The sequence below is a fragment of the Notothenia rossii genome (assembly GCF_949606895.1).
Source record: "Notothenia rossii genome assembly, chromosome: 5".
Taxonomy (NCBI): domain Eukaryota; kingdom Metazoa; phylum Chordata; class Actinopteri; order Perciformes; family Nototheniidae; genus Notothenia; species Notothenia rossii.
This window is the reverse complement of record NC_136903.1, coordinates 49,670-59,960: the sequence shown is the minus strand read 5'-3', so window position 1 is coordinate 59,960 and position 10,291 is coordinate 49,670. Positions and strand designations below refer to the sequence as shown.

The 10,291-nt window shown below is 44.4% G+C and overlaps 1 long non-coding RNA gene across 1 annotated transcript; it reads left to right on the top strand.

Moving 5' to 3' along the window:
• Positions 1–8,296: 8,296 nt before the first annotated feature.
• Positions 8,297–9,385, top strand: LOC307039864. The gene is made up of 3 exons (XR_013808348.1): positions 8,297–8,929; positions 9,105–9,172; positions 9,295–9,385. It is a non-coding gene; the product is annotated as an uncharacterized lncRNA (long non-coding RNA).
• The last annotated feature ends 906 nt before the right edge of the window (positions 9,386–10,291 follow it).

The window sequence follows — 10,291 nt, the reverse complement described above, 5'->3', positions numbered from 1 at the left end:
TTTGTCATAAAGGCAATGGGATCGCTCTTCTCTATATCCCTTCTCAGTCCAAAGACACGTAGATTACATTTTCTGGTTTGAATCTCCATCCTCTCCATTTTGTCTTTAATGTCTTTGTTTTCCTTCATTAGATTTTGGTTTGCAGTTTCGAGTATAGCAACCTTAGAATCCACATCAGTCAGTCCCACCTCCATATCACCGATCCTCTGACAACATGAGTCGAGTTCTCCCTTTAAAGTATCAAGCTGCGGCTGGAATCTCTCAAAAGCAGCCCCTATCTCCTCTCTCATTATGGAGCGTATTAGTGCCGACAGCTCCGAGTGGCTCGCCTGTGAGGACCCGCTGTCCATGGCGCTCTCATCAGCTGTTTGTGTTTCATCCACTCCAGACAGATCGCTGCTCTCATTTAACGCCACTTTAGCCTTTCTTCTTGATTTCTTCGACGGCATTACATTCCCCACATTATACTCTCCTTTGGACTTTGACTGAACAACTTGATCATCCGTTCATAACCAGATTTTTTCAAAAAGTTTGAGACGGGAGCTACACGCTTTCAAAATTCACACACTACTTCCGCGCATGCGCTTTGGTTTGCATGGAAGATTCATCGTTGACACGTACAAACTGGGATCGTTCAGATAGATAGGACCTAAACCAGCCTAAAACAGTTCCCTGTATGCCAACTAAGTGCTCTAGTCTTTGCAATAGGATATCATGGTCAATAGTATCAAATGCAGCACTAAGATCGAGCAAGACAAGAATAGAGACAAGTCCCTGGTCTGAGGCTATAAGAATGTAATTTGTGACTTTAAACAGAGCTGTCTATGTGCTATGATGTGTTCTAAAGTCAGACTGAAAATCTTCAAATAAATCATAGTTTTTTAAGTAATCACACAGCTGTTTTGCGACTGCTTTCTCAAGAATCTTTGAGAGGAACGGAAGATTAGAAATAGGTCTATAGTTGGCTAAAACCTCTGGATCGAGGTTGTGCTTTTTAAGAAGCGGTTTTATCACTACTACTTTGAATGATTGTGGAACATAGCCTGATAATAAAGACATATTCATAATATTTAATAAAGAAGTGCTAATTAATGGAAAAACTTATTTTAACAGCTTAGTTGGAATCGGGTCTAAGATACACGTTGATGGTTTAGAAGAGAGAATCATTGAATTTAATTGTTCAAGGTTTATGGCTGAAAAGCATTCTAGTTTACTATCTAGTGTAATATTAGAACTTAGGTTTCCGGGAGCTGTTGATAACACTATACTGGTCAAAGGCAAGAGGTAATTAATTTTGTTTCTAAGAGTAACAATTTTATCGTTAAAAAAGCACATGAAATCATTGCTACTGAGTGCTATGGGAATAGAAGGCTCAGTCGAGCTGTGGCTCTCTGTCAGCCGGGCTACAGTGCTGAAAAGAAATCTTGCATTATTCTTATTCTCATCTATTAATGAAGAGTAGTATGCTGCTCTCGCTTTACGCAGCGCTTTCTTATATTCATTGAGAGTAATATGCCAAATTAAACGAGATTCAAGTTTAGTGGAACGCCTTATCCTTTCAAGTTGTCTCGACTTTTGCTTTATTTTGCGGGTTTGGGCATTATGCCATGGAGCTAATCTATGTTGTTTTATTTTCTTCTTTTTCAAAGGAGCAACAGAGTCTCATTTTATTCGCAGCGTATCTGTAGCACTATCAACAACATGATCAATTTGGGGTGGTTTACATTTTGTATAAGTTTCCTCCCCTACATGCAGACATGCTATCGAGTTAAGTATTGGTGGAATCTGTTCCTTAAATGTGGCTATAGCTCTAACAGATAGGTTTCTGCTGCAGGAGCTTTTGACTAATGCTTTGTAGTCTAGTAACAGTACTTCAAAAGTTACTAAGAAATGGTCGGATAAAGCAGGATTATGCGGTTCCACTAATAGTTGCTCAATTTCAATACCATAAGTCAGAACAAGGTCGAGAGTGTGATTATAGCAGTGGGTTGGTTTATTTACACTCTGACAGAAACCAACAGAATCTAATATAGAGTTAAATGCAACAGTAAGGCTATTTTTATCATCGTCAACATGAATATTAAAGTCACCTACGATAATTACTTTATCTGTTTTAAGAACCAAAGCTGATAAAAACTCAGAGAATTCTGATAAGAATTCTGAATAAGGACCTGGTGCACGGTACACTGTAACAAATAAGATTGGCTGCAAAGTTTTCCAGGTCGGATGCGTAAGACTGAAAATGAGGCTTTCAAAGGAGGTATCATTTAAGTTTGTTTAGTATTGATAAGTAAACTTGAGTCAAAGATTGCTGCAACTCCACCTCCTCGGCCCGTGCCTCGGGCAATATGAGTATTGATATGGCTGGGTGTAGTGGCCTCATTTATGCTGACATATTCTTCATGTCTCAACCAAGTTTCAGTGAGACAGCATATATCAATATTATAATCTGATATTAAATCATTTACCAATATTGCTTTAGATGCTAGAGATCTTATGTTTAAGAGACCACATTTAATCGTCCTGTTTTGTTGCACTGTAGTAGTTGTTACATTTACTTTTAATAGGTTATTATGTATGACACCTCTATTAGGTTTTACCTTAAATTGTCCTTGGGCAGACACACACACCGTTAATATTGGGTATTTTATTGGGTTCGGGATTCCTATGGATGACTGCCTAGGAGAGAGCGCAGAGAAGCGTGTAAGACTGCGACTCTGCCTCCTGGTCTCAACTCCAGTTTGTCGTGGACTAAGTCCACAGAGCCCTGAAATGTTTGCCGAAATGAGATTTGCACCTTCCAAAGTAGGATGAATGCCGTCTCTCTTAATCAGGCCAGGTTTTCCCCAGAAGGCTGTCAAATTATTTACGAAGCCCACATTGTTTGCTGGGCACCACCAAGACAACCAGCGCTGAAATGATGACATGCGGCTATACATGTCATCATTGATCAGATTGGGGAGGGGACCAGAGAAGATTACGGTGTCCGACATTGTTTTAGCATAACTACACACCGACGCCACATTAAGTTTGGTGCATTCTGATTGGCGTAAACGAACATCATTACCACCGACATGAATAACAATCCTACTGTATTTACGTTTATTTTTAACCAGCAGTCTAAGATGCGCCTCAACGTCGCCCGCTCTGGCCCCCGGAATGCATGTGACTGTGGAGGCTTCGGTCTCTAAATTCACGTGTCTCATAATAGAGCTACCAATAACCAGAGTTGGCTTCTCAGCGGGTGTCTCGCTGAGTGGGGAATATCTGTTAGATACGTGAACGGGTTGGTGGGGACCAGCGGGTTTCGCGTTATGCCCCTTCTGAACAGTCATCCAATCTCCCTGCTGCTCAGGAGTTGCCGGGGGATGGCTAAGAGGAGCTACCTTTTGCCGGTCCGCACCGGCTAACATGGGTTTTAATGTAGCTGAGTTATTTTCTAAGATGCGGAGCCAGGCTTCTATGGCTATGATTCCCGCCTCCAACCTAACAACTATACTACATTTAACACATGTATCGGTACCAGTAAAGGAGGTAGGGAAGTAACCAAACACGAGACAGTTAGAGCAGGAAATGGCACCCGAGGGTGGGGAAAGAGCCATGGCTAGCTATCAAGCTAAAGTAGCTACCGTTAGCAAACCCGAAAAGAGTGTAGGCAACTGTGGAGTTACAGTCGCTAAGAGAAGGAGAGTTGTGAGTGCTTAAGCTGTAGTAACGTGTGATTACAACGTCAGGCAGTTGCCATGATCAAGAGTTTTAAAACGATCGATTAAGTTAAGATAATAAGCTATCAGCAACAGAACAGGCACACGGGATACCCGGAGATGACAACAACAACCGGAAGTTACAACATGCTTACCGCAATAGTGGTCCGTGTAGAAAAAACTGTATATCTGTATACAATCATTAATGCATATTACTAACTCAACCCCCGGGGCATCGCTCCCACAGTTTGTGTCCCTCCTCTTGCAGGTTTGCAGTATCAAAGGATGGGTCTGGATCATGAACCGTGACAGAGCCTGTTGACGTGGTCCTGCTCAAAGCCCATCGTAACGTCTTTGGAGTAACAGGGAAAGTTTCTGACCCCATCATGGATCCTTCATTTTCATGTAAGTTGACATTGTTATTTGTATTGTCTTTGCAGGAATTGCAGTGTTTTTTTTTTTCTACAAAAAGTTAAAAAGTTGATGTTTAATTGATTTGAATGCGTTGTTTGAAGCATTGAACGTGGAAGTTTTGGCTGTCGTTTGTGGTGGTCAAGGCGGTTGTGTTTGAGGTGGCGAGCGCGGCGGTTTTGGCGGTCTGAGGTGGTGAACGTGGTAGTTTTGGCGTCGTTTGAGGTGGTGAAGGCGGATGTGTTTGAGGTGGCGAGCGCGGCGGTTTTTGCGGTCTGAGGTGGTTAACGTGGTAATTTTGGTTGTCTGAGGTGGTGAACGTGGTGGTTTTGGCGGCCTGAGGTGGTGAACGTGGTTGTTTTGGTTGTCTGAGGTGGCGAAGGCAGTTGGTGCTGGTTTGATGTGGAATCCTCTGTTAGTACACATTGTTCAACTTGTATTAACGCTGGTCTCTACAGATTTAGCTCGGGCTGACCTTGGACCAGCTCCTAGTTTATGCTCCTATAGCCTTAGACTTCCTCTCTATGTACACATTCATTAATGCATATCACTAACTCAACCCCCGGGGCATCGCTCCCCGGAGTTTTTCTGTCCCTTCTCTTGCAGGTTTGCAGTATTACAGGATGGGCTTGGATCATGAACCGTGACAGAGCCTGTTGCCCTGGTCCATCTCGAAGCCCATCGTAACGTCTTTGGAGTGACAGGGAAACTGTCTGACATCATCATGGATCCTTCATTTTCATGTAAGTCAACTTTGTCATTTGTATTGTCTTTGCTGGAATTGCAGTGTGTTTTTTCTCTGCAAAAAGTTGATGTTTGATTGATTTGAACGCATTGTTTGAAGCATTGAACGTGGTTGTTATGGGGTTGTTTGTGAACGTGGTTGTTTTGGCGGTCGTTTGAGGTGGTGAAGGCGGTTGTGTTTACGGTCGTTTGAGGTGGTAAACGCGTTTTCTTTGGCGGTCGTTTAAGGTGGTGAACGTGGTGGTGTTGGCGGTCGTTTGAGGTGGTAAACGCGTTTTCTTTGGGGGTCGTTTGAGGTGCTGAACGCGGTAGTGTTGGCGGTGTAGCATCCTGGCTTATTTTTAGTGCACTCAGGGGCAAAAGTGAGGGTACTTTTCTGTGTGTCCATTTGGGAACCGGCGTCTCCGATGTAAAGTCCTAGGATTGTACATTTGGAAAATTCAAGTCCCTAATGCTGAGTTAGTGATACACATTAATGAATGTATACATAGAGAGGAAGCCTAAGCCTATAGGAGCATAAACTAGAGGCTGGTCCAACGTCAGCCCGAGCTAAAGCTGCAAGGGGACGGACCAGCACGGTGCACGGTGTTCAACTTGTATTAACAGAGGTTTCTACATCAAATTGGCGCCAAAACTGCCTTCATCACCTCAGACCGCCAAAACAACCACGTTCACCACCTCAGACCGCCAAAACCACCGCGTTCACCACCTCAAACGACCGCTGAGGTGGTCAACGTGGTGATTTTGGTGGTCTGAGCTGGTGAAGGCAGTTTTGGCGCTGGTTTGATGTGGAATCCTCTGTTAGTGCACAGTGTTCAACTTGTATTAACGCTGGTCTCTGTCCTCTTTGCAGCTTTAGCTCGGGCTGACCTTGGACCAGTCCCTTGTTTATGCTCTTATAGGCTTGGACTTCCTCTCTATGTATACATTCATTAATGCATATCACTAACTCCCCGTTAGGGACTTTAATTTTCCAAATGTACAATCTTAGGACTTTACATTGGAGACACGGGTGACCAAATGGACAGACAGAAAGTTACCTTTACTTTTGCCCCTGAGGGCACTCCAAATAAGCCAGGGTGGTCTACACTTAGACTTCCTCTATACATTCATTAATACATATCACTAACTCAACCCCCGGGGCATCGCTCCCCGGAGTTTTTGTGTCCCTTCTCTTGCAGGTTTGCAGTATTACAGGATGGGTTTGGATCATGAACCGTGACAGAGCATGTTGCCCTGGTCCATCTCGAAACCCATCGTAACGTCTTTGGAGTGACAGGGAAACTGTCTGACATCATCATGGATCCTTCATTTTCATGTAAGTCAATTTTGTCATTTGTATTGTCTTTGCAGGAATTGCAGTGTGTTTTTTCTCTGCAAAAAGTTGATGTTTGATTGATTTGAACGCATTGTTTGAAGCATTGAACGTGGTTGTTATGGGGTTGTTTGTGAACGTGGTAGTTTTGGCTGTCGTTTGAGGTGGTGAAGGCGGTTGTGTTTACGGTCGTTTGAGGTGGTAAACGCGTTTTCTTTGGCGGTCGTTTAAGGTGGTGAACGTGGTGGTGTTGGCGGTCGTTTGACGTGGTAAACGCGTTTTCTTTGGCGGTCGTTTGAGGTGCTGAACGCGGTAGTGTTGGCGGTGTAGCATCCTGGCTTATTTTTAGTGCACTCAGGGGCAAAAGTGAGGGTACTTTTCTGTGTGTCCATTTGGGAACCGGCGTCTCCGATGTAAAGTCCTAGGATTGTACATTTGGAAAATTCAAGTCCCTAATGCTGAGTTAGTGATACACATTAATGAATGTATACATAGAGAGGAAGCCTAAGCCTATAGGAGCATAAACTAGAGGCTGGTCCTACGTCAGCCCGAGCTAAAGCTGCAAGGGGACGGACCAGCACGGTGCACGGTGTTCAACTTGTATTAACAGAGGTTTCTACATCAAATCGGCGCCAAAACTGCCTTCACCACCTCAGACCGCCAAAACAACCACGTTCACCACACCTCAGACCGCCAAAACCACCGCGTTCACCACCTCAAACGACCGCTGAGGTGGTCAAGGCGGTGATTTTGGTGGTCTGAGGTGGTGAAGGCAGTTTTGGCGCTGGTTTGATGTGGAATCCTCTGTTAGTGCACAGTGTTCAACTTGTATTAACGCTGGTCTCTGTCCTCTTTGCAGCTTTAGCTCGGGCTGACCTTGGACCAGTCCCTTGTTTGTGCTCTTATAGGCTTGGACTTCCTCTCTATGTATACATGCATTAATGCATATCACTTACTCCCCGTTAGGGACTTTAATTTTCCAAATGTACAATCTTAGGACTTTACATTGGAGACACGGGTGACCAAATGGACAGACAGAAAGTTACCTTTACTTTTGCCCCTGAGGGCACTCCAAATAAGCCAGGGTGGTCTACACTTAGACTTCCTCTATACATTCATTCATACATATCACTAACTCAACCCCCGGGGCATCGCTCCCCGGAGTTTTTGTGTCCCTTCTCTTGCAGGTTTGCAGTATTACAGGATGGGTTTGGATCATGAACCGTGACAGAGCCTGTTGCCCTGGTCCATCTCGAAGCCCATCGTAACGTCTTTGGAGTGACAGGGAAACTGTCTGACATCATCTTGGATCCTTCATTTTCATGTAAGTCAACTTTGTCATTTGTATTGTATTTGCAGGTATTGCAGTGTGTTTTTTCTCTGCAAAAAGTTGATGTTTGATTGATTTGAACGCATTGGTTGAAGCATTGAACGTGGTTGTTATGGGGTTGTTTGTGAACGTGGTAGTTTTGGCTGTCGTTTGAGGTGGTGAAGGCGGTTGTGTTTGCGGTCGTTTGAGGTGGAGAACACCGTTGTTTTGGTGGTCGTTTGAGGTGCTGAACGCGGTATTGTTTACGGTCGTTTGAGGTGGCAAACGCGTTTTCTTTGGCGGTCGTTTTAGGTGGTGAACGTGGTGGTGTTGGCGGTCGTTTGAGGTGCTGAACGTGGTAGTGTTGGCGGTCGTTTGAGGTGCTGAACGCGGTATTGTTTACGGTCGTTTGAGGTGGCAAACGCGTTTTCTTTGGCGGTCGTTTGAGGTGCTGAACGCGGTAGTGTTGGCGGTGTAGCATCCTGGCTTATTTTTAGTGCACTCAGGGGCAAAAGTGAGGGTACTTTTCTGTGTGTCCATTTGGGAACCGGCGTCTCCGATGTAAAGTCCTAGGATTGTACATTTGGAAAATTCAAGTCCCTAATGCTGAGTTAGTGATACACATTAATGAATGTATACATAGAGAGGAAGCCTAAGCCTATAGGAGCATAAACTAGAGGCTGGTCCTACGTCAGCCCGAGATAAAGCTGCAAGGGGACGGACCAGCACGGTGCACGGTGTTCAACTTGTATTAACAGAGGTTTCTACATCAAATCGGCGCCAAAACTGCCTTCACCACCTCAGACCGCCAAAACAACCACGTTCACCACACCTCAGACCGCCAAAACCACCGCGTTCACCACCTCAAACGACCGCTGAGGTGGTCAAGGCGGTGATTTTGGTGGTCTGAGGTGGTGAAGGCAGTTTTGGCGCTGGTTTGATGTGGAATCCTCTGTTAGTGCACAGTGTTCAACTTGTATTAACGCTGGTCTCTGTCCTCTTTGCAGCTTTAGCTCGGGCTGACCTTGGACCAGTCCCTTGTTTATGCTCTTATAGGCTTGGACTTCCTCTCTATGTATACATTCATTAATGCATATCACTAACTCCCCGTTAGGGACTTTAATTTTCCAAATGTACAATCTTAGGACTTTACATTGGAGACACGGGTGACCAAATGGACAGACAGAAAGTTACCTTTACTTTTGCCCCTGAGGGCACTCCAAATAAGCCAGGGTGGTCTACACTTAGACTTCCTCTATACATTCATTAATACATATCACTAACTCAACCCCCGGGGCATCGCTCCCCGGAGTTTTTGTGTCCCTTCTCTTGCAGGTTTGCAGTATTACAAGATGGGTTTGGATCATGAACCGTGACTAGGGCTGTTGCCGTGGTCCTGCTCGAAGCCCATCAAGACCCAGAGATACTTGAACTCCTTCACTTGGGGTAAGGACTCATTCCTTACTTTTAGTGGACAGTCCATCGGTTTCCTGCTGAGAATTCAATTATACCTAATTAATTTATGAAAGAAAAAATATTACAAACAAACATCAATGTACACAATAAAAAACCACCCCTTCCTCCATCCTGCTCAATAACCCCACCCGGAATGATAAAACAGGTCTCGCTGTTTCCCTGGGGAGTCTTTACGGTGACGGAACCTGGGACCTATGAGAGGAGAACAGGGAGGTGAGTTATGATAACTACTGCAGGGATGATATGACAAATATATAACAGAAATGTATATTGCTTAGTCTAAACAGCTTATAAATTACTAGAATCGCTAATCACGCTTTTTTCACCCCCCTTAGGTTGGCGTGCCAATCCAGCCCTCCGACATTAAGGATTAATATATGTTTCTCATACTGACGTCAACCATTCAATAAACGGGTTTGAACGCCACACAAGCTCTTGTCATTTTTTGTAAATGAAATGCTTCCTGTGCACTGTTTTATTGTGGAACAAATGAATATGCTTCACTAATAGTGAAGCTATATAATACGTAATGGAGACCGTGATCTACAGCTGAGAGATCATCTCCATTTCAACTGGACAAGCGCATATCTTCACAATACATTGACAGAGGGAGCTGATAAACGTTGCTATATACGCCATGATGTGTTGGTGTGAAGATTGAGACATTGGACAATGTCAAATATTTAAAACATCACAGGGATAACAAACTTGGTATGGGTAGGGCTAGGGAATGCTCCGGTTTTTGGGACAAAATTAACATGGGATCACTCCGGTCAATGTACGTACTTCGTCTCACTGGAATATTAATGGCCAGATTGAATACAAGATCAAACCAATTTCTCCGGTCAATGACAGGAGAGTTTTGAAAGTGACAAAACACTGTTCCACACATTTAAAAACACTTAATCAATGATTACCCAGGATCCATGCACCTTCCCTGGCTTGTAAAATGTGGTGATGCGCCCTGGAGGGTTAGGGGGTTAGGGTTAGGGGGGTTAGGGTTAGGTTTGGGTTAGGGGTAGTGTTATGGATTCCGGTATGGGAATTGTTAGCACTGGGTTAGGGTTAGGGTTAGGGGTTAGGGGTTAGGGTTAGGGTTAGGGGTTAGGGTTAGGGTTAGGGTTTAGGGTTAGGGTTTAGGGTTAGGGTTAGGGTTAGGGTTAGGGTTAGGGTTAGGTTTTTGTAAGGGCCACCGGATCTCCCCATGTCGCCCGACGACTTCATGGTTATACAGAGATCCAAGGAGAGGCACGCGCACTACGAGGACGTGTCGGCTCATGCCCTAGCTTAGCATCATGACTGGGTCATAAGTGTGTCAAGTGTAGTAGACAG